This window comes from Microtus pennsylvanicus, chromosome 20, assembly GCF_037038515.1.
Source record: "Microtus pennsylvanicus isolate mMicPen1 chromosome 20, mMicPen1.hap1, whole genome shotgun sequence".
NCBI lineage: Eukaryota > Metazoa > Chordata > Mammalia > Rodentia > Cricetidae > Microtus > Microtus pennsylvanicus.
In genome coordinates, this window is record NC_134598.1 from 12,879,269 (window position 1) to 12,904,156 (window position 24,888).

Consider the following 24,888-nt stretch of genomic DNA (forward strand, 5'->3'; position numbering starts at 1 on the left):
CCAAGGGCAGGATTTGGAGTTGCAATCAACCCTGGGAACTGAGAGACAAGGGGGTTGTGTAAACCCTTGAGAGCTCAATTCCCAGGGCCATGATTAACAGAGGCTTGTCACTGTGGAAACGGTATTAAAGTCTCAAATGGGAAGTAAAATAGGAACTCAAGATTAAAATCACTCAACAAAACAACTTTGTAAGATGGTAAAAGCTGTGCCTTTGAACCAGAAATTTGAATGACCCAGCTAAATGCACAGAGGTAATCAGCTGAAATTAGAACCCTCTGGCTTGCTGCAGCAAACATTTGAATAATTTGCCTCTGATCTCTGCTTGTCTGGAAGACTTGGATTGATTCCACAGAGTAGGCATGGACCTCTGACGATTACCCCATGAACTAAGTGATGCTAAAGTATAGATTAAATAGATATATGTGTATTTGGGGTCCTCATACATGCCAGACAGAATGTGACTACAAATTTGGAAAAAAGAAAGGATTCTTAACAATTGACAATTTTATTCCCAACAGAAGAGGAGCATGGCTTCCTGTAATTAATGGGTACATGCCACCTACATCGTTGTGAATAGGTGTTGGAAGCATTTAGCTCCTTCTGTGCTGTTGCATATAGGTTTGAATGAGATAAAGCAGAAATTTCTAAGGCATATAATAAGGCTATAGCTTCATTTTAAAGTTACCATAAAATAGCTTACGGTATATTTTAGTCTGAATGAAGTAAGACCCACTTGGTTGTTTTATGATTAAAGATTTCCTTTTCAGGGAGAAATGGAAATTCTAAATGGGAACGTTAAGATATTTTATAGCAATCAGTCACTCACACAGTTGCTATGTTCATGAGTTTGGATCTAAAATGTCCCTCAGAGGCCACATGCTAATGATTTAGTGACCTGGTCCTGAGCCTTAATAAGTGGAACCTAGTGGGAGGAAGCTAGATCAAGCTGACGTGTCCTTGGAGGAAGTCCCCAAGCTCTAGCCCCTTCTCTTTCTTTGCTTACTTACTGTCTCCAGGTTTTGAGTAATTTATACTATACCACCATGCCGAAGCCCCCAAAGCAATAGGCCAACTGACCATGGGCTGAAACTTGCAAAAGTGTTATAGTAACAGAAACTAACATGTTACATAAAGGAAAATTGAGTGCTAAATCCCTAAAATCCTTGAGAGAAATTCTGTTTCCCCATCGTCGCAAAGAAGTCTACTTTGTTAAGCACCCCCTTCTTGGTCTCAGTGAGTCTCTATTCCTGACTCTATTCTCAGTCATTGAACCCCTGTATTTGGTTAGGATTTGTATTGGCAAGTGATTTCCAGAACAAATTTTCTATTGTGTCTTTGAAGCTCTCTGAGTAGAGAGCTTCAGTTCCTTTGAAGCGTTTGTAGGGATACTCGGTCCTGATCACTCTGTGTTGCTATTTGCTGCTGTTTACATCTGCATTCCACATTTTTATTCTTCTCTGCTGTGTGCTTTGCTACATAGATATTCCACCAGGGCTTCTAACCCAACATTAAGAAACTCAGTCACTTCTTCCTCTCTCTACCTACAACTAAATTGTCTTCTCTTTACATGTTTTATATGATGAAGTTTCATATTTGGTAGTCCTTTTGATTGACTTCCTTCATGTTTTTCGCTATTATGACAGCGAATTGGCAGTGTCTATTCTACTGTCTGTTGTCAAATAACATCTCATCTCTCTGTTTCTCTTTCTCAGTCTCTCCTGAATGACCAACCATTTTATCTTCATCTATATTTTAATCATCTTAGTTCAGATCTGTCATCATCATCATCATCATCATCATCACCATCATCACCATCATCATCATCATTCTCTCTCTCTCTCTCTCTCTCTCTGTGTGTGTGTGTGTGTGTGTGTGCCTGTGCATGCCCAATTATGCCATGGAAGCGTGTAGAGGTCAGAAGAACACTCAGTTTCAGTTGGCTCTTTCTTCCTATCATTCATGTGTTCCAGGAAATTCAACTCAAGTCACCGGGCTTGGTAGCAAGTGCCCTTACCCAGTGAACCTTCTTCTTGGGCCCATCTAATTAATTTTCCATTATGAACACCATAATGATATGTCCAAAATGCTAGTCCAGTCAATTGCAGTTATAGTCAAAATACTTAAAAGAGTTCTCAGTTTTTAAATGATCTCTGGTTAACCAAACTTGAGTGCTCTTCCCGTCTTAACCTCACCCACCTATTACATATATTACACTCTATACATTGTACTCACACCTGAAGCTTGTAAACATGCTATTCTCTCCCCCACCCGTAGAGTCAATTCGCATATGCGTAGCTGGCAAAGGGCTGGTCCCTCTCCTTGGAATCTCGATTCCTTTCTTAGAAGGATTCTACCATTCCCGTGCTCTTCATTTGAATGTATCTTTTATATAGCTGGATTTAAGTATCTGTTACTTTTTAGTGAGGCTCAGGAGTGCTATACTTTTGAAGGCATTTTATCTTTGAAATTATGTTTATGATGCTTTTAGTAACAAATGACATCTTGCCTGGATATTGGATTCTTAATTCAATCTCTATTTTTATTTTTTGCCTTGGAAAGCTGCTGCTATTATTCCAATGCCTTCTGGCAATTAAAGTTACTGTAAAATATACCCCAAGTTGAGGCTAGCCTTGTAGCAGATAACTTACTTTCTGCCTGTAATTCTGCCTATAATCTCATAAGATCCTTTGTCTCTAAATTTAAGCACACACACAGACACAGAACTTTATCACACTGTTTCCTTGGTATGATAGTTCCTGTAATGTGGAATTTCTTTGAAATCTATAGATTCTAGACTTCATTGCAGAAATATTCTTTCTTGCACTATATGTGGATGATTTGTTTCTAAATATTTTAATCTCACATTCAAATACAGTTGAGCCAAAATATACTGTATTTCTTTCTAGCCACACTGTTTATATATTCTCCTTGCTAGATGTCTACATACTTCTATTCAGGTGACATTTTTTTTTCTATCCTGCTCTCTCTGTCCTTTCCCTTTCCTTGGTTTCTAGTGTAGTTTCAATTTCTCTAGTGTATTTTTTTTATTAACTTTTAAACTTTTCCATGGTGTATGATGAAAACTTCACATGGTGTATGATGAAATATAGTCATATACATTCCCAATATCTTACCCCCAACTCCTGCCATATACCTCCACCATGACCTCTCTCAACTCAATGACTCACTAAATCCAGTTACTGCTGCCCCTATGTGCTTGGATGTGGGGCCACCCACTGTGTTCATGGCCACATTCTCAGAAAAGAACGATTTTCTCTCCTCAGAAAGTATCCAGGTCAGGGGCTCCACAGAAGGGGTGGGGCTTGAGCATCATCTACCTCATCTGTCCTGGAATTTTTGTTGTCCTGTGCGGGTGACTACATCTATGAGTTCACGAGGGTCATAGCTATGTCTTGTCCAGAAGACAGAATTTCACAGCCTTTCCCCACATCCTCTGGCTCTTATATTCTTTCTGCCTCTGTGTCCCCTTAGCCTTGTGATGGGTGCCCACTTTAGGGATGAGCTTGATTTATCTTTTGTTTTCTGCCATCTTGGTCTTTAGGATTTTTCTAGGTTGGTGAACTGCTCAACTGAACACCACCAGGAGTGAGGCCTTGACTTCTACACAGGACCCGGATTCTCTCCATTGTCTAAACAGGGGATCATACATGTAAAACTTCTCTTGAAAGTTTCTTTGCCTTTTGCATATCTCTTAAAATACTTTATTTTACCCATGAGTTTAGTCTGCCTCTCTCTATCTTTCTGTCTCCCTTTCAACCCTCCAGTGACTTTCTATCATATTTAGAATTATATTCCTATGTGGTCTTCAGGCCCTACTTGGTCTGGCCCCTGTTGACTCTGATTCTTTCCTAATATTCCCCCATCCAGGTCATTCTGTCCTCACAGGGCCTCAGCAAACTATGAGCATTTTGACCCTATTGCCTTGTCCTTAACTTGCCTGCTGCTTCTAAGATTTTTCCAACACTAGTGTGTGGCAACTCTTTCTGGTCTTTCAGTTCTCTATTTAAACTTCACTTCCTCAGAGAAGCCTTCCTATGTGGCTGGTCTCTGCCACATTATTCTATTTCCAGATGGCATTTATTATTGACCAACATGTCATATTTACTAGTTTGTATTCTCGCAATAGAACTCTATTATATGGGAACTTGTCTATCTGGTTCTGACATCTCCTGCATTACCAGGCACATAATAGGTATTGAATAAATCTTTGTGCAGCTAAAGAATAAGAACCATCATAATCAACACTGTGCTGTTACTGAGTGAAAGAGGGTAACTTATGTGGTAGGCTTAGGAAGGGTGATGGAAAACAGGACTCTGCTCTAGACAGGTTCTGCTCAGTTGAGAAATATGTACTTTAGAAATATGCAGAATTAATTTTGAATATTTCACATTTTATGTATAGTACAGTTCTGATGCCTTGATCATTATATATTTAAGGGAAGCAGAAAAATACCCAAAGATAATCTTTTTTTCTGTTTTTTAATTGAAAATAGATTTTTTTTCATACACTATATTCTGATTATTTTTCCCTCTCTCAACTCCTCCTAGATCATCTCCACCTCTCTTCTCACCCCAGTCCACAATTGTTTGAAGATAATTTCTATGCAAAGTTAATGGTATTTCCATATTCCTGTTGTTTTGGTTTTGGACATAAACATTCTATTGTAGTTATGGGTCACAGAATTCATGCATTTGGAGGTCAGGGAGGTGGCCCAGTGGTTATGAATATGTACTGACCTTTCTGCAGACTGGAGTTCAGTTCCCAGCACCCCACCCAGTGGTTTTGCCATTGCTCGTGATGACAGCTACAAAAAAATCCACCATCTTCTGGCTTTTGTGAGCACATGTATTCACTTGCACATGCCCCCACATAGGCAGATATCTATATCTATATCTATATTTATATCTATATCCAAGAGAAAGTAAATCTTTGCTATTTAGTTAACACTATGATGCAGGTAATGGGCGGTAGTGAGTGAGAACAGACATGAATTTCTTTCTTTTTTTTTTTTTTTGGTTTTTCGAGACAGGGTTTCTCTGTGGCTTTGGAGCCTGTCCTGGAACTAGCTCTGTAGACCAGGCTGGTCTCGAACTCACAGAGATCCGCCTGCCTCTGCCTCCCGAGTGCTGGGATTAAAGGCGTGTGCCACCACCGCCCGGCCCAGACATGAATTTCTTGTTTGTTAAAGGTAAGACATGGGGCAGGATTCTCTTGACCTTTATGCTTATACATTTAGAAGCTTTTGTCCCGTCTGCTTTGGAAATTGCTATAATGACAGGATAATCGAACAAATAATTATGCTTGCGTATTTAGAAGCTGCAGGTAGATAAGCAAATACCAAATAAGTTTTCTGCATCAATAAATTATAGTTAGGAACACAGGAGGATGAGAAAGATTTGGGGTCAAACTGGAATGGGTAATTTCTATTGAACCCGAACTCTCCAGGAGTTTATATATCAACTGGGGGTGAGACATGTACTCTTTTTTTTTATGAGAATAACTTTTAAAACTCTGGGAAACACATAAAAATTTAGGGAGAAAAATGGCAAACAGCTAGAACTGGCAGATGACAGATCCTTGGTAGACTTAGCTCTTACCAATATGAACTTATTGTATATTTGTAGGGATAAGTCCCGCCCCTTAGGGGGCGTGTTCGCCTCGGGCTAATGTCTGCCTATAAATTTGGCGAGCGTGCTCAGAGCTTCCTCTTCTTCTACTCTCCTGGTCTCCGCGGGAACGGTGGTTCTGTAAGTCTATTTCTACATTAAAACTATATATATATTTTTACAAACTGTCTGCATTCGTTTACGCCGCTACATATATTAATGCTGAAAACAATTCTTTCAGTGAGCTTCTTCTCTGGATATTCAGAACAAAGAGAAATGGAGTAGGGACTTCACTGCTCAAATGGAGGCCCAAAGCTTATTGACTAGAACAATTAATACCATCAGGCAGGAAGTGGCCTGATTGTGTTGGGCCACTTTATTCTGATTGATTTTCACATCTATCAAGGAGTTTTACCCGCAAGTCAATCAGGCAATCAGAAAAGAGGAAAACACAATGCTCAAATTATTTCACTGCCGCAAAATTATATATTTTGTTTTATATGTGAGTCAGATTATCAGGTTTTAAGAAGGTCTGCTGACTCTGGCCTCTCCATCTCTCTTCATTCTTCAACCAGTTCAGTAAGGTATGGAAGAGTCTTTATAGTTGGTTTAAATTTATATTCGTCTTGCGTCTTTTTCTCCCACTGCAAATTAAGTGCCAATAAAAAAGCATCCAAATTTAGCAACTTAGGTTAGAATCCCTTAGCTGATTCTTCTGGAAAGCCCTGTATAACCTAGTTTTCTCTTTATTTCATTAATCTCTCTCCTCTGCTTTAATTTTACCTCTTAATTAGTGCCCTCCTTCACTCATCTTGTCCTGTGATAAGCCTTTCTCTTTTGTCTCCAAAGATTTCTTCAATCTACTAGTTAGCCCTTTTGTATACATTTCCCTGAGATCTAAATTTATATAATTATAATAGGCTTTATCATAATAATAAATTATTTTTAAAAATCATAAAGTAATGAGAACCTTGACCTTCTTGAGTACATATTCACTGGGGGAGAAAGAGCTTGTATAAATTATGTTCATCTTTGTGCTTTGTGATTTTGTATTTATCTAAACTTGTAGAAAGTCACACACACACACTCACACACACACACACAGTGAGATTGAGAGCGCGAGAGATAGAGACTTAACACAAAACTCAAGATGGAAGAAAAGCAGTGACTTAACCATGATTAAATTTATCCTGCGTACAGTCAGTGAATGTAAGAGCATGTTACTTGCTTCAACAGACTTTTCAAGTCTCATTATTGTACATTCCGGTCAACAGAAATTTCTGCTTTCATCTCCCTGATTATGTTTCCTCTTCTGTATTGTTATTTCCGCCTATTGTTATTCCTTGTGTTCTATTTTATTTCCCCCTTGGGTTGCTTCTACTTTTCTTGTTTCTTGAGCATTTCTCACTCTGGGGGCAGAAGATGGCAGTCAAAGTGTGAGCCGAAAGCGGCTCAAACTGGGTCCAGGCAGGAAAACAGTGTGCAGACAAATCTTGTTGGGAAAACAAGGTCAGACACATTTAGGTTTCTAGGGTGAACCTCCTCATGTCAATAAAACTTGACAGGTGTGATGGCGCATGGTTTTAATCTCAGTAATGAAGAATCTCTGTGAGTTCAAGGCTAACCTGATCTACATAGCTAATTTCAGACGAGCTAGGGCCACATAGTGAGACTCAGTTCTAAGCAACCAACCAACCAACCAACCAACCACCAAAACTCCGACAGTAGCTAAAAGAGAAAACAGCAAACAACTGAACAACAACAAAAAAAGATGACAAATCTCTAACTATCACTGCTCTGACTGCTTCACTCACAGAGTGAGCCTGAAAGGACAAATAAGACTTCCTACCTCAACCTCCAACATGAGTGAAGACGAGATATAAGCCTTAAATATTCCAGAGAACTTGCTTTCTAGTCAGAAACTGAGGTTGTTTTAAGCCACAAAATATACAGATATCTTCTTATTAAAATGAAGAAATTATTATGTTACACTGGCCATTGGTGCTTTTTTTTGCCAGTAAAAGAGTCAGATGCCTATCTCTCCTTTTTTCTTTTTAATGCTTGGGTACTCAGGCAACAGGGGGTTATTATTTCCAGACTTGAAAGTGATCTCATATAAAAGTTGAGCCCCAAAAGGGCAGGAGACCACACACAATCTGTGAAACCACATCTGAGTGGCTTGGAGTCAAACTCTGCATGGGTGGATGTCACACGTTTCTTTCCTCTCGATTCCCACCATTGAGGAGTTCATGTTTCACTTCAGTGAGGGAGGGTCAGAGGGCTTAGCTTTCCTTCATCTGGTGAGCTACACGATTCTCCAAGAAACATGATAAAGATGAAGTGTGGGCAATTGGCATGTGTTTTTGCGATGCAACTAAAAATGTTATGGTTGACCATCCTCGGTAATCCTGATTATTTTCCTGTCACAGTGGGCATTAACAATTTTCTGTGTGACTTAAAGTGAATAAAGACAGAGTGTGAGGTAAGTTTTAGTACGCCTATGGAGATGGCAACATCATCATCATCATCATCATCATCATCATCATAATCATCATCATCATCATGATGTAATTTTCCCACACTGTGTTATTTCTGTGATTTGCACTTGGAAAGACATCTCATTTCTAGAAAAGCAAGATTCTGAGTATTGTTGTCTGCAACAAAGCTTTTATCTGCAGCATTACTGTGCCAATTTCATCTTAGTACATCTCAATCCTTACAGCGGAACTCTTTTTTTCCCCTGTTAATAGGGCTGAGGTTGTGATGTTTCTTAGGATTGTTCTACCTGTGACTTAATTATTAAAGTGTCCCAGAGAAGGAAATGAATTGATCAAAAGAACAAAGAGGCTATACATATTATGTTCTTCCTTATTACAACTAAATATAGAAATGGCCAATCTTATACTGTACAAGTTAACATTAATTATTAACAGAGTGATTCATGGTGATAATTTAAAAAATAAGTTGAAGATTGTGGACTCTGTAGGGGAAGGTATTTTGGTATCAGAAATTAAAAAGCCTTTGGAGCTTTACTATCTAGTAAGTAAAAGTTTAAATAGATAATAAACCCTCTGCATATTAATATATATATATATACATATATAAATTTGTGTGTGACTGTGTATATGGTAGACACTAAAAGAAAATCATTGAAAACTCTCTTTTTTATCCTAAGTCTATAATCTGGCTGCTAAACCTAACCCTCTTTGTATTAAACATATTAACATATATTTAATATTATATATAATACATTTAACCTATATATAAATGTTTGTGTGATAGATATTAAAAGAAAATCATTGAAAACTTCCTTCTTTTTTCTTTCTCTAAAATCTGTCTGCTGAATTTCAAATGCTACTTTGAAATTTTGGCCCTCATTTGACTTTATTATCTGCTCATGTTTCCTACTAGAGATCCACGCAAAAGAAAAAAAGATCTGGCAGCCCTGTATTTTATAGGAAATGGAGCTTGATTTCTTGAGTCAAATGATTTATCTGGGCTATCCTGGGTGATTATTCTCTGCAATATTGGATCACACAGGAAGTTAATCCAATTTTATTATAACAATGGATGGAAATACCAACCACATTATTTTTGACATTGTTATTTATTCTTAAGGACCACAGATAAAATCAAAATTGTCCATTACTCTGTATCAATACCAGAGACACTAATACTATTTTGAACATTCAAACTAGATTCTCATTTTTCATCTCTGTATGCCCAGACTCTAGAACACAGTGGGAATTCAATAAATATATTTTGATATAAATCTGTACAAACATTTTGTGAGAGTCTCTTTATCTGAGAATATTGCCTTCTATGCAGATTAACTAATGAAATCATAGATAAATTTTAATTAGAGCCAAAATTATTGTGAATGCTACGAAGATTGAAAGCCAAGGTTCTTGGTTCGCTGAAGGAAAACAGGGGAGCTTCCGCTCCCAGCTGAGAACTAGGCCAGAGCTTTTCATATAAAAAACATTTATTCATCAGTCCCCTGACCAGATCACAACAGAAAATACTGACTGGAATTTTAGTGAAGTCTGCCTGTAAAAATGTCTAGATTTCCTAGCTCAGCTCACTGTAACTCCTTCTTCATTTTCTAATTATCATAAATGCGGTCATCTTTCCCCAAATGTCAGTGTGGTAAATACACTGAACAAAACGGAGAAAACGTCAGCTTCGCTTACTCTATCAAACTCTCGGGTTGTGTTCAAATGGGTGCATTTGTCATCCTGTTCTTTGGAGGTGGTTGTTGGTTTTGCACGAGACTCCAAAGAATGGTAAGTCAATGCTGCAAAGACACACTGAATAACTTCATAGGGTTTTTTTCATCTCAGACTTAAAGGCTAAATCTGTTTCTCTGAGAATCAAAAAGGGTCTCTCTCTCTGCTGACTCACTTAAACAGCCACTGACAGAAATCCCAATGTTTGTGCTCCCGACCTCACGGCATGACCCAGACCGCCCTCTGCCCATCCCGATGGATTCTCTTACCGGATTGGAAACTGACCGAATGTTGTGATGTATCCGACTTCCATTTGTATTCTTCTTGTTATTCCCTCACCATTGCAAGCTCGCCTAATCACAAAGCCTGGGAGCTGAGCTGAAGCCTCCTTTAGTCACCTGGCGCTCACTGGCTGCTATTTCTAGAGACACTGCTGAGCCCTGGTCTACAGCCACAGCCGGTGCTTTCCCAGGAGACCCTCCAGGTGCTCGCAGTTTCAACAGTTTACTAGCCTAGAAATTCATGGATTTGTTTCCCCCATGGTAGTTAGCAAAACTGTAAAGTGAGAATTTTATGAACTGTGGACAAGATATGTTGCATGAGAAAAATGTTTCCTTTTTTTCCTTTAAAAGAAAATAGTATATAAGATCTTTTCAGAAAAAAACCACCATGTTCATGAGTAATTTTCTTACTGGGTAACAGGGGTCTCAAATAGATCTGATTTTAGCTCTCTTTATTACTTAGGAAATGGAGATTAATATTCACATATGTATTGAAGAGGAAATTAAAGTGACGGATTACATGCCCAAGTAATGAGTTGGAGACTCAAATATATGCTGGTCTGATTCAAAAGCTAATTTTTCCCTGCCATACATACCATTTGTGTTTAACACATGATTTAAAATAAATGATTATTATAATTATTTCTTATTAGCGAAGTATCTAGTTTGAAAATAATTAAGATAGAACAAAGGAAAGGAAAACATCTTCTTTGTGTGTAAGTGCTAAGATCATTCTCCTTGGGTACGAGTATCTAAACACTTTGCGAATCCCACTATGACATAAAGATTCATGGCATAACTCGAGTAAGACTTCAATAAAGCTTAATTATTTATACGTGACTGCTAGGAAGGTAAATCAATTTTTAAGAGACCAGAGCACCCCTAATAGTCTTAAAAATGTTCATGATCTTTGACCGAATAATTCTCCACCTGAGAAAAATGTATCTTAGTGAAATGCGGTCAGTGAATAAAGTAAGATTTTATTGGTTAAATTTTATTTTAAAATAACCAGAGGAAACTTGAAAGAACATCAATAGCCAAAGCATAAATAAATTTTGGTATGTCAATGGGAGACAATTGTTGGCTAACTCTTCTATTATTGATTCTACTAGATCTTTCTGGTATACCTCAAAAGTCGTGAGACAGTTTTCATACTAAAACAAAGCCATTGGGGTTCAGTGGCATACATACATAATCTCAGCATGTGGGAGACAGAGGCAGGAGGAGCAACATAGTGAGCCTGGGCTACAGTGTAGAGACTGATTAAAAAAAAAAAACAACAAGCAAAGACCCATTTAAAGCTACACAAATCAAGAGACTTTCTCAGTCAGCTACTATTTATTCCTCACGCTACCTTTATAAGGGAAACGGTTGCAGCATTTATTGTTTTTAATACCTTTTCCTGTCTGCCTGTACTATAACTTATTATTTTCCATTCCTTTTTCTCTGCTAGAGTCCTAAGTCAGAGGGCTGATTCTGGGGGCTTTAACATATCAGGTCCAGCCATTTGCCCCAAGGAAAACCATAAAAAGTAATATGAAAACAGCAGGAAAGGATTTTAATCCAAATGGCCACTTTGTGAAGATCCAAATTAGGCATCCCAGTCTACCTGCAAGGACTGACGTAAGATTTAGGTGCAAACAGAAGAAGAATTGGGGCAATAGGGGTGGGGGTGGGGTCTCATGATAGTAAGCAGCCTTGGTTAGTGGTCTGGTTGTCATATTCTCGGTTCCGGCTCTGCGAGCTAGCCCGTGGGCCAATGCAGTTTTATTGATATGATTGGACCTGCCCGGGAGATAGTCTCATGGGGTGACCTGTTTCTCAGCATCTGCTGTTCCTGGAATCCAAAGTGACTGCAGGCTCAGGGCAATGACTGCAGACTTCCAGAAACCCTTTTCTGAGTCAGGACCATGACGTTATAAAAGCTGATATTAAGATCACTCAGTTACTTGAATCTTTGTGCCTTTAGGATTGAGTGAGGTGAGACAATCTGTTGGATGACATCTCTCTCTCTCTCTCTCTCTCTCTCTCTCTCTCTCTCTCTCTCTCTCTCTCTCTCATTGATTAGCATGCCATCTGCAGAACTGAGCAGGCTACTACTCCACAGGAAAGGTGACAGGTACAAACTAAGGGGAGAGACGCAGGAGTTTATCATGAAGTTTTTTTTTTGTTTGTTTTGGTCTTTGTTTTACTTTTCATCATGTCCCTGCAAGTGAGGAATTGTTGAGGCTCAAACAAGGACTCTGATTTGGAGCAGTTTCTATGTATCAGTTGTGGCACCGGCTGCCAGGAAATCAAATGTGAGTCTCCATCTCCACCGTTTGGTCCTCAGTTCTCATCCTGTTGACCCAGCATCAGCATCCGCAACGGCATCAGCATCCGCAACGGCATCCGCAATGGCATCAGCATCCGCATGCCACCTCACAGATGACTCCTCCCTTCTCCTGAGGGTCTTTCCTAGGCTCCAAGACCTTACACCCTCTTTGCTTTGTTTTTCTTTCATCAGTCTTTTTCAATCTTTTTTTATTTTCCCTGTTCATCTCCCCAGATTTAATACCCTGGAGAATCCAGTGCTCAGTCGGTACTCTCTTCTCCAAACCGCCATCTTGAACTAACCAGAACTCCTCCCTAAGAGCTCAAGGTTTGTCCATCCAATGGTGTACCAACATACCCATTCAGATGTCAGCCTTACTCTTCTGACTCCTGTGCTCCCCACTTTCACACAGGATTGACTCCTTCCTCTTTTCCCTTCTTCATTCTAACTGGCACCTTGAGTCTTCCAATGTTCAAGTAAAAAAAAAAAAAAACCTCAAATAAAACAAAAACACAGTATCATTCTTTCTTTTTCTTAGTAGCTGATGTCTGTCCTGCCTATGAAAAACACTCACATCAAAATCACGATCTCTGTGAGTTCGAGACCAGCCTGGTCTACAGAGCTAGTTCCAGGACAGGCTCCAAAAAAGCTACAGAGAAACCCTGTCTCGGAAAAAAAAAACAAAAACAAAATCACCGCCAGCAACCTGCACCACTGCTACCCCAGGTCCAGCATACGGATCATAGCGGAAGGCTTCTAAGTGGTTTATCTGCTTCCAGCTTCCTTTGGCCTCTGCACAAAGCCAGAGAGACTTTTTTTTTAAATTATAAATTAGATCATGTCAGTACTATCTTAAAACTCTCTGGGGGCAACTCAACTTATTCAGAATAAAATTAGAATCTGACATGGCCCTATTTGAGCCCTGCCTTAGAAGCTCCTGCCTCTATCTCTGCCATTTCCCCTTATTTCCAGTATATTTTTTTCTTTTCATGAGTACATTTGTGTCGTATGAGAGCATGTGTACATATGTATGTATGTGTTTGTACAGGTATAGGTACACATGTGTTAAGTACATGTTTGTGTGTATGCGTATGGATGTCAGAGGCTGCTGTTAGAAAACTTCCCCAACGCATCTTCCACCATATTTTCTGAGAGACAGTATATTAGTCAAACCTAGAGCAACCTGAGAATGTAGGCCTAGCTAGCGAATTTATTCTAGGGATCTGTTTTCCAAAACTTGGGTTCTAAGTAGGCTGCCACAGCCACCCTGAATTTACACGGATTCTAGGGATCTGAACCCAGGTTCTCCTGATTGCATAACAATGGTGTTAACTGAGGAACCATTCCTCAACCCCTTCTTCCACCCCTCCCTTCCCTTCTAGCTACAGGCTCTTGCATGGGTGGCCTCACCATGAGAAACTTACCCTAAGATACTGTGGGTCCCAGTGGAGTGGGTCTCACTCAATTCAGATTTCCACTAAAACACTATTTTTGCAGAGGTCTGCATAACTAGATTATTTAAAAATATTGTATTTTCTGTCGCTGTCTTCCTTGTATATTTTTCCTTAGTGCCTTCCTATCCAGGATGGATTATCTGCTGTACCTGCTCAAAGGTTGTGAGCCTGCACCTAGTGGGATGCTGGGAACGGAACTCAGGTCCTCTGCAAGAGCAACAGATGCTTTTAACCACTGAGACATTTCCCAACTCTATGGTTCCAGCATATAGGCCTGATATAATCATGTGCATTCCTTGAAACAATGGTTTGTCCATATGCAGATTCAGAATCATCTGCTAGAACCAAAGACTTGTGAGCTAGAAAATAACAGCCCTATGTCCATGAATGCTTAAGGAGTTTCTCATGAAAGAGCCTGCCCAAGGGGAAGGAAATGGGAAAAATTGAGGAAGCAGGGGCTCTGTGAAGTGGGTGCACAGGGCACTGTGGGAGTGGGTGCACAGGGCACTGTGGGAGTGGATGTGCAGGGGGCACTGTGGGAGTGGATGTGCAGGGGCACTGTGGAAGTGGGTTCACAGGACATTGTGGGAGTGGGTGCACAGGGCCCTGTGGAGTGGATGCATGGGGCATTGTGGGAATGGGTGCATGGGGCACTGTGGGAGTGGGTTCACAGGACACTGTGGGAGTGGGTGTACAGGACACTGTGGGAGTGGGTGCACAGGGCACTGTGGGAGTAAGTCAGATAGCAGAGAAACAAGTCTTATGGCCATACTGTAAAGAGTAGGACAATATGAGTTTTTTTTTTTTAATTTTGATTTTTAGGGATATTACTGACTCTGGAAGGCTATTTTCTTAGTCACTTTTCAACTGGTTAGCTGTTTCTCATCATTAGCATTGCAGTATAAATTACATTCATTCAGAGCTCCCTTTGCTTTGTGTTTAAATTAAGACTTCTAGTCCTTAACCAAAAATCATCCCTCCATTCCTTCTTCCCTCCCTTGACGCCTCCCTCCCTTCCTTCCTTTCTTCTCTCTTCTTTCTTTATTTCTAACTTTTTGTTTGTACATGTAGTGTGTGTGCACATGTCTTTGTAGGTGCGTATACGTGTTTGTGCCTATGCAAGTAGAAGTCCTAAAGTTGATCTGGACATCCTTTCAAATCTCTCCTCCACCTTACTGCAGTTAGCTCAGCTAGCCAGCTCGCCCCAGTGGTCCCCTGTCTCTGCCTCTTGTGGATTTGAATTCCACTTCTCCTGCTTGAATGACAAATGCTTTATTCACTGAGCCGTCTCCCTGGTCCAGAAAAACCCTTTAAACTAGAAATACAATCAAATATGTTTTGAAGTCTGAAGAAAGTTCACTTGGATCGTTAGGATATTGAAACAGCTTCAGAACATAAGAAGAAGAAATGAGATCAACTAAAGATGACTTTCTAACAAGACATGAATGAAAATTTCACAATAACACTAGAATAAATGAGATCACTTCTCATCCCTTTTGAATATGTGAGGGTAAATTTATATGTTTGTTATTAACTCATCAAAATTCCCCTGAGTGCATTATTTCCAACTTTTATTACTGTGTGATAAAATATAGCCTCATCGTTCATTATTCATACACTCCATTAGGAAGTGTATAAACACCATTTCTGTTTGCACCGCATTGGAACTAGGGATATATATATATATATGAGAACTTTAAAATTTATCATTCAGTTTATTCCAAAGTCAGAGGCAAAGTTGCAGGATTCATTGCCACCAGGCAAACCATCACCCCACTCCAAAACATGCTTGGTTTTCAAAAGCATCTTATTTGATGTCAATTCTGTACAGAATTGGAGTTTTTAATACTTCTGGGTGTCTGAGATTCTGGAGCTTAAGTACTAAGAAGCAGGTTTTCAAAAAGCATCTTGTGATTTCTGTATGTTCAAAATGTATTTTGTACATGTTTAATAGCAAACAATCTGTCTTCTATTCCTCTTGACCCCCCCCCCACCAAGTATAATAGAAATGAGTGTATACAAACCTCATAAAAGTAGGCAATATATTTTGGTTAATTTATAATTTTGCAGCTTTGTAAGCATTTGGCTATATAACCATGACCTGGATCCTACCAGTTGTCCACTAGCACCTTTGCCTTTAAGGTGAAGTAGATGCGTGGTCTGGAAATCTGCCTTTTGCTTGAATACAATCAGTAATTTTATCAGTGCTAAAAGTAATCCTAAAAACTAAAGAAAATTCCAGGCATAGGTAAATGAATTAATTTCCTTTCATACAACTGAAAATGAATTAGTAAGGTAGGAAACAGTTTTTTCCATTTGAGCTTTACCTTATTAAGGGAACACAATGGATAGCAAATAAATTTAAAACCAAATCAACTATATGCCTTGTAGGCTATGCTATCATATTAAAAGCTACAGTTTGAGTTAAAAAAATGAGGTGTCTGATTATGATCCTAAAGATCACACTACAGAACAAGCAACTGCTAACCAAGGGGTATGAGTAAGTCACAGCACTCCCCAATTTTTCTTGCCCATTCTGCACCCCTCCTTGCTTTCTGTTTCTTTAATTCACAGTTTCCTTGGTTTGGGTTGGATACCTACTAGATTTACTCAGCAAAGATTTCATGAGTTTCCAATGTATTCTCTAGGAATACGAAGTTGTGATGGCCCCTCAGTCCTGTGGAAGACATATTTCTTATTCTTATCACAAACAAACCCCTTCACTTATGAACCCGTTCCGTGGTCTGTTCTCAAGAACTTCCTTTCGCTTGTTTTCTGCATCACTGTTTCCCCCATCACTAATGGACCATTCCTGCCGGCATATAAACATTTGTATGCTTCCTAGAAAATAGAACATACAGTCTGCGTCTCTCTCTCTCTCTCTCTCTCTCTCTCTCTCTCTCTCTCTCTCTCTCTCTCTCTCTAGCTGTTGCTCCTTTCCTATGTTGAGAAATAATTGCTTATTCCTGAGAAGGATCCACACAGATGTTCTCAAGCAGATAGGCCATAACCTGTACCTTAGCGTTATCTGTATTTCATTCTTCTCTCGTGTGACTGTGCTCCAAGCATGAAAAGGAGCCAGTCCTGCTAAGATTACTGGTGGCCTTCACAGGGCCACATGCAATAGACGTCTATATACCCCTGTCTTTCTCAGCAGCGGTTTGACACAATGGATTGTTCCTTCCTCCTAGAAACTATTCTCTTATCTTTCCTGTGATTGTGTGACCCTGCTCTTCTCCAGCTTCAGGTTAAATATCCATCCCCTGTAAGCTACTCTCATTATATAATCAGAAGAAGGCCCTTTCTAACCTCACTTTCTTAGGATTTGATACCAACCTGCTACATCCCTTACTTCACTGCCTAATAATCTTATGTATGTGTGTATGAGAGCAGAGTCACGTTGCTTTGCTTATTCTTGTACCTACTGTAACTCCTGCTGCAGAGGAAGTCAAATTTTTTAGACATTGTTATCATTTGTTAATCCACACGAGAAGCTCAGTCATCATAGACGAAGCCATTGCAGAATCTTTACTCCTGTTTTTGTCAACACTAAAACTTGCCTCTACAGTCTTTGTGATTTTAAAAGTCTTTATTCTGAGAAGCATGGCCTCAGACACACTAAGTAGGTAAGCACTATACCACTGTGCTGTATCTTCAGTCATTTTTTTAAATTTCTTTCTTTTTTCTTTTCTTTTATCTTTCTTTTTGGTTATAATAATTTCGGTGAACAAATGGGTAGAAGAGAACAGAAAGTAAACAAAGAATGTAAATAGGTGAAAAAAAGCACACAATGAAAAAGCAAAAATGAAAGAAATAAGAAAGATCAGTCTCGGGGTTCCAGGAGGAATACAGGGGTTCCACGAGCAATCTATTCCTTGGTAAGAGGAAATGAAGTCTAAGGTCCACCTGCCTTCATGACTGTACCCATACACATCAGCCTTTATCTTCAAAGTAAAGTCCAATGTACTTAATAGATCAAACAAAGCATTTAGTTACACGGAAAATATAGCTCTGTGTTAGAAACATGTATCCGTGTGTCATATGAATGCTATACATACTTAATTAAATAAGACACACCTAATTCCTGACACATGGCAGACTGTGGGTTATTCTATAGTTATGTACACATATTGTTCTCAATTCCCCGAGAGTGGAGGATTTCAAATGAGGTCAAAGAAACACATATTTGTTTCCTTTTAAATACAGTTTTATCTTCAGATTCAGCTTATCAGGATAATATCTCAAAGAAGTTGATAACTATAACAGAAGCTGATATGTACCCCTATAAACATCACTTAATATGCTAAAGGGCCATAGCACTGTTCACATGACGTGTATATGATGTATTATAAGAATTTCATTAAGTAACAGGAATTCCACTCCTTCTGGGAAATAATATCAGAAAATATTCTTGATGATGGGAAAATGAACATCCCAGATGTTTGACTCATCGTTTGTCTCAAAGAGAAGGTGGACTTTGTTTAAGCTCAGTCTAAACCACGCTTTGTAAATGTGTGGAACCCTAAATAATCCAAGTTACAGTGATTTGTCACGCAGCAGGGATGGTCTTAGGGCAAAACCTTAAGAAACAGCGATGAAAAAAAAAACAGCAACAAAGAGCTCAGCCAGCTCTTTTAATCATATCATGACGGGTAACACAAAAGGAACAGACAGTCACAGAAATGTAATTAAAATGCAAGATGGCTCACAGGGTTCTGTTCTCTCTGCTGTCTAGTCTGTCAGTCTACCTGGAAGAGCAGCAAGCGTCTGGAAACACAATGCCCATGTTGAGTGTGGGATTGAACTACAGTAAAGGTGGGCATTTACACCAATTTCAGTACCAATACAAAGAAGAACAAACAATTAAACACACAAGGCTCATGAGCCAATCATGAATCCCTTGTCTGAACCATCTTCTCTTTCCCCTCTGGAGTGGAGAAACATGGTTCTCTTTTCTGTGTTGTGCTTGAACAGTTTGATAGGGAATTTCCCAAGTGCTTACAGAGTAAGAAAGAACATCAGAGAAAGAGAGAGAGAGATCAGAGCCAGCAGTAACATTGGGCCAGTGATTAGAGCGGGAGGAAAAAAGAAAGAGCTAAGGAGAGACTTGGATACACAAGGCTTTACATGATGATAAGTGAACAAATATTTCGATTGCATCTGTTATAGCCTGGTCACTCTAAGTGCTTATGTTTAAAACCTTGGATACTGAGGGAATGGAGAGATGGCTCAGAGGTTAAGAGAACTGGCTTCTCCTCCAGAAGTCCTGAGCAAAATTCCCAGCAACCGCATGGAGGCTCACAACCATCAGTAATGAGATATGGTTCCCTCTTCTGGCCCGTAGGCACACATTCAGGCAAAAAACTGCATGCATAATAAAATTTTAAAAAGTCCTATAAAACCTCCCAAAACTCTTGACTATCTTATCTTTAAAGCCATTCTGCTGGGTGTGGTGGTGTATACTCTTATAACTATGACACTCAGGGGACAGAGGCATGACAATCTTACTTTAGGGATTCCTTAGTTACACAGGGAGATCCTGTATCAAAACAAAATAAACAACAAAACCAGCCTGTGAAGTTGGTACAGTTATTATCATTTACTAATGAGCAAACCATCTCAAGAGTACTAACAACTTCCCTAAGGCCATGTGTCTACTTACCCAGGTACATTTTCTCTCCCTCGACACACAAAATGAGATTTATTAATATGTTGAAGATATGCTTAAATTCATATTAATAATAATTTTAGAAAGAATGGTGAAGTATTAGAATGAGCTTTAGATGAAAATATAATAATAACAACCACATAATAAGACCAAGAGGCTTTTATACTACAAATTGCAAAAGCTAGGTACCTCTGAAACCAATTTTCTTGGCTCTGAGGATTGAAGATGGATTCTACAATACTGAAACTCACTGTGATGTCAACACACCTAGACCACGGGATACCCAGATATTTAGTTAAGCATTGTTCTTAATGTGTGTGTCTATGTGGGGGATATTTCTGGATGAGACTGACTGTTGGAACAGGGGCTTTGGCAAAGTATTGTTTAGAGGAGATGGGCCTTCACTAAACTATGAAAGTAAGAGAGTTCACTGTCCCTGCCTGGTTGTCTTTGAGTCAATCCTCCAGCTGAACTCAAGCTACAATGTACACCATAACCTCTTTTTTTTCTCAGACCTTTGGAGTCATGAAATGTTCCGTTCAGTCTCCTGCATCTCCTCCACCTTGAAGACTGAAGATCTTAGGATTCTCACTCCGTAGTCACGAGCAAAATTCTTAGACCCAGACTCATTATTTATGACCATTCCCGTCATCTGTTGGTTCTGTTTCTCTAGAGAACCCAGGTGAACCCATCCATTTAATGATACTGATAACCGAAAACATGATTGGGTCCTTTCTCTTACACCTTCTGCGTTCTTGTGGAAAATGCTGGCTTCCATTCCTTGAGCTCCAAGGGGGGGGGGAGCAGATGATGTGGAGCTGTAGCAGAGTAGGCTGTGACTACCGAGGAGAGGGTTTCATGGGAGCCGGTGTCAGTTTGTCTTTGGTCCTCACTGCTGGAGAAGAGAGTGCTTGTGCAGCCCCAAACATCATCACCCATGACTTTAACCCCTACTAGCAAGGAAAGGATATTAGGTTACATAGAGTCCACACTCAAGTGAAATAAATGATAGCTCTGAAAGAATTATCTAATTACATGAGGCACAGCAGCACGGACTAAAGGCAGCTGTCTGTGGAAACATAAAATTTTAAGATAGAACAGTTGTATTCAGGGGCTTTGACAGGTATCCTTTCATGATTCTCAAAATTACTATTTGATTAACTCTACTACACAGTGACGAGTATATTGAGAAGAGCGGTGTGAAAGTCCATTTTTTCCAAAATAGGAAAATTAGCTATATAATATAAGGCAGTTAAAGTGGTTCTGAATATTACTGATAATAACAAGGCACTGAATTTCTCATGCAATTCTGACACAGTTCTATTTTTAAAATTACATGAAAACTTTTTACACTTATTATTTATTTAGGTGGGGGCATGCATGTGTCTGAGGAGGTCAGCAGACATTTGTAGAAGTTGGCTTTCTCCTTTTGCCCGTGGTTCTGAAGACTGAATTCAAGTCATCAGGCCTGATGACCAGCATCTGGACCCACTGAGACATCGTCCCATACTTGCCGTATTTTTTTAAATTATCTGTTAGATACTAATTAAATAAACAAAGAGCAATTAACCTAAAACATTTGGAGCATGGAGCCTTGAGTCTTAGAGTAAGAAGAGTGGAAGATTCATCACTGGATAGATGGATGGGTAGGTTTTTATACAGTACCTTTGGCTCTATTACAGGACGACATGAAGACAGTAACAATGTTCACTGAAACAGAATGAGGTCATGCAGAAATAAGATAAGTAAAACTCAGGAAAGAAATTCTACCCTGTACTTTATCATCCATTAGAAGTCAGTGCGGTTCCTTCCTTCTGAGTACAGTTAGGTCATTTCTGCATATTTGATGAGGATACAGAATTGGTTTTCATTCCGAGGAACCACATGCAATCTACCTTCCTGACAGTTACTAAAGTGTGTATGTGTTTGTGTGCACGCATGTGCGCGTTCTCACATGCAAGCATGAATGTGGTTGTATACGTGCAGAGATTTGGGCGAAATATTCAGGAAGCACACGCTTTCAAGATAGTACAAGTATCTGGCATTTGGGGAGAATCAGTCCATGGCTAGGTGGACAGCTCCGGGATAACATGTGCAAGGCCCCGAGTTCCATATACAACAGTGTGAGTATTAACAGCAGCAACAACAACAAAGAGTGAGAATAGAGGAAGAGATAAAGGGGAAGGGAGAAAGAGGAATGGAGGAAAGGAAGGGGAGAGAGATTTAACAAAGAACCAATCTCTTGTGTGACTCTGACTGTGTGCTTTCTCACATTTTGTGTTTTGAATTTTGTGATGCCATGTTTTCCTGGTCCTGGTGTGTGTGTGTGTGTGTATGTGTGTGTGTGTAACACAAGCCTAGTTAAACTCTGTATTTTCTTTACATAAAGCTGCTTAGTTGGCTGTGTAGTTTCAGCACCTGAAGGCCCTCAGTCCTAGCTAATTCAGAAGTAAACTCGTCAACCCCTCCAGAGCAACACTGTATAAGGACTCATGGTTCAGTGAAATTTAAGGAAGTTAGTTCAAGGTCAGACACAAGCTAATGATAGAAATGAACTGGGTATCCACCACACCGCCCAATGTCTTCACATCCAAAGACAGTCTGCTGGAAGCCCGAGCGAAAGCAAGAACAGACTGCAAACCACAAATTGTAGCAGTGGCATTTGTAAAAACTCAAGTTTCATGGTCAATGTCACAAAAACCCTATTTTTTTCAGATTGTCCACTGTCAATATTTGAAAAGCATGGTACAATGAGAAAATAAAATTCACACTCAATTTCATTTCAAGTTGGTAATTAATATTTTATGTATCTCTCCCGGGGCTCATTCTATCATATGTAAATAAGAGTATATATATATTTTATAGAAACGGCCTTATGCTCAATAATGTCATCTTTTTGCTTTCACTTAATAGATACTGACATTTTCTAAATTTTGAACTATGGGTTTATATTATTGTGTCACTATTTCAAAATTTATTTAATTAACCCTTATTGACAGACACCTTGCTTCTGCAACATTCTTTGTTCATCTCTTTTTCTGAAACATTTCTTTGTTCAGAAACCATCAAATCACAATCACCGAGTCAAAGCCTGTGATTTGGAAGACCTTTTGTCTCTTTTGCATTCATGCCAGCAGTTCATGGTGCTTTCTACCCTGATGTCTTCTTTCCTCTATCTTCCCCTCTTTGGTCCTGAGAGTCAAAACAGGGCCTGCCATTGAGCTACTCCTGGACTCTGGCTGCATCTCAATGGGGTCAATGACTTCCTGACTCTACGCCATCCTTTGCCAGTGGTTGCTTTCCTTTCTGAAGCCATGAACTACTAAAATCAATTAATTTAGACATGCATTCGTTTCCGAACAGTAAATAAGAAATGCCGGAAATTACAAATATGAGTAAGGGCTTTCTTCCCTAAGATAACTGTCCAAATTTGACGAGTCAGGTCAGTTAATCTGAGACACTGGCTTAAAGCATTTACATGGACTGTCTCATTTTAATCCTCACGGTTCAGTACCACTACTATTATGCTTTTTTTATTGCAAAGATGAGGAAATTGAGGTGCATTGTTTGAGATTATATACCTTGTAAGCTGAAATTTGAACTGTGACAGTTTGATTTTAGGTACTACACACTTAACCACCAGGCTACCATTTTAAAAATATACACAAATAGTTTTAATATTATGATTAAGTTGGTGTATAAGGGATATACAATTTTGCCAAAGTAAATATCATTATTTGGTAATGGAGAGATTCTGAAGTGCTAATGTGGTCCCTTTCATGGTCAAGAGGTGGAACAGTCATTGAAGCTATAGTTGTGGCCTTCTTAGTAGGCGCCCTATTCCTATAGGTTTGAGGTAAATAACCAACTACAGAGTTATTTTAGAGGGACCCCGGAAGAAGCTGGGGAGCTACACTCAGTCATTTGCATCTTAGTGGAGTTCAGACCATCTGCTTATCTGGGATCATTTGAAATGAAACCATCCTTGAGCTGGGGCTGAGTCATTATTGCTGACATATGAATCCAGAGTTGGAGTTTGGATCTGTCCTACCTCATCCATTCCAACAGGGAACTATAGCAAGTCCAATAAACTCTGTTAGCAGTACAATGCAGAAAGATAGGTTGTGGCCAAGTTATCAGACGGGTTTCTATAGCTGGAGACTTTGTCTGTCCTGCCTGGTCCCACGGACTGGTTTCTCTCTCAACCCACTGGTCCCCACAACTGCTTATAAAATAACCATTCAGAGGCTAATATTAATTATAATGGTTTGGCTGATGGCTCAGGCTTCTTACTGGCTAGCTCTACATATAAATGAACCAATTTCTAATAATCTGTGTATCGCCACGTACCCCGTGGCTTACCGGTAATGCCAGGTATTTTACCTCTCTGGTGACTGCTGGTGTCTTCTTGACTCCACCTTCTTCTTCCCTCTCTCTGCTTGGATTTTCCACCTAGCTATATTCTGCCCTGCCATAGGCCAAAGCAGCTTATTTTTTAATGAATGGCAATAAGACATATTCGCAGGATACAGCGGGGCATTCCACATCAGGTTTCCATAGTCTCTCAGATGGGCCTTGAATAGGGGTAGCCCTTCAGTTTAGACAGAGAAGGGGAATCTTTCAGTAGAATTTATAGCAAGAGGCACCCTGTGAGTGTAGAATGAGGACGCTGTTTGGGGGCAGTGGCAAGAAATTCTATTTGGTCAAGGATTCTGCCGAGGATATGGGATGCAGTGGTAGGAAAGAGGGACCAGGCAGTGAAGGTTGGGTCTAAATCATCACATCTTCTTTGCTGTGCACGGCACCCCCGTGTCTGCGCTCGGTGCGCTATTACCCAGTTACCGAGCTTCAGGCAAGGGGGCTGGGGGTTAAAATACACAGACACACACAGACAGAGAGACAGCGACATGGGTCATCCTTGAATTCCCCAAGAATGCCCCTTTATTGTGTTCAGGGGCAAATTATATAGAGATAACCACGCCCTAGCCAAACCCACCAGAAACCACTCTCCTGCCATCAGGAACTCCTGAAGGTCTCGTGCTCAGAGCAGCTGTAGGCACTCAGATCAGGGGATTACAAGAAATTCAGGATCTGGGGTCTCACTGCTCCCAACACTTATTAGTAGGTAATAAATTTTATTTTTTTAAGTTCTGGGAAACAGTAAAAGCTAAATTATTTGGCACAGCAATAAAAACACTTCATAAATGAACCCAGAAATGTCTTTGTAAATTCTCAGCATGTAATTTTTCTGTCAATGCACACCAAAACTTCAGCTGTCTATTCTCTAAGTATTAGGTGTCATTTACACCCTCTT

The 24,888-nt window shown here is 39.6% G+C and overlaps 1 protein-coding gene across 3 annotated transcripts in view; it reads right to left on the bottom strand.

Moving 5' to 3' along the window:
• Nucleotides 1–24,888, bottom strand: part of Ptprr (protein tyrosine phosphatase receptor type R) — a 227,848-nt gene that overhangs the window by 104,155 nt on the left and 98,805 nt on the right. Inside the window, exon 1 of one of the 3 annotated variants that reach the window (XM_075954369.1) lies at nucleotides 10,143–10,267. The exons of 1 other annotated variant lie outside the window; for it this stretch is intronic. The gene's annotated coding sequence lies outside the window, so the exon portion shown is untranslated. Of the gene's footprint in view, nucleotides 1–10,126; nucleotides 10,268–24,888 lie in introns of those variants that run through there. One more of the 3 variants, XM_075954368.1, reaches the window with a different exon arrangement.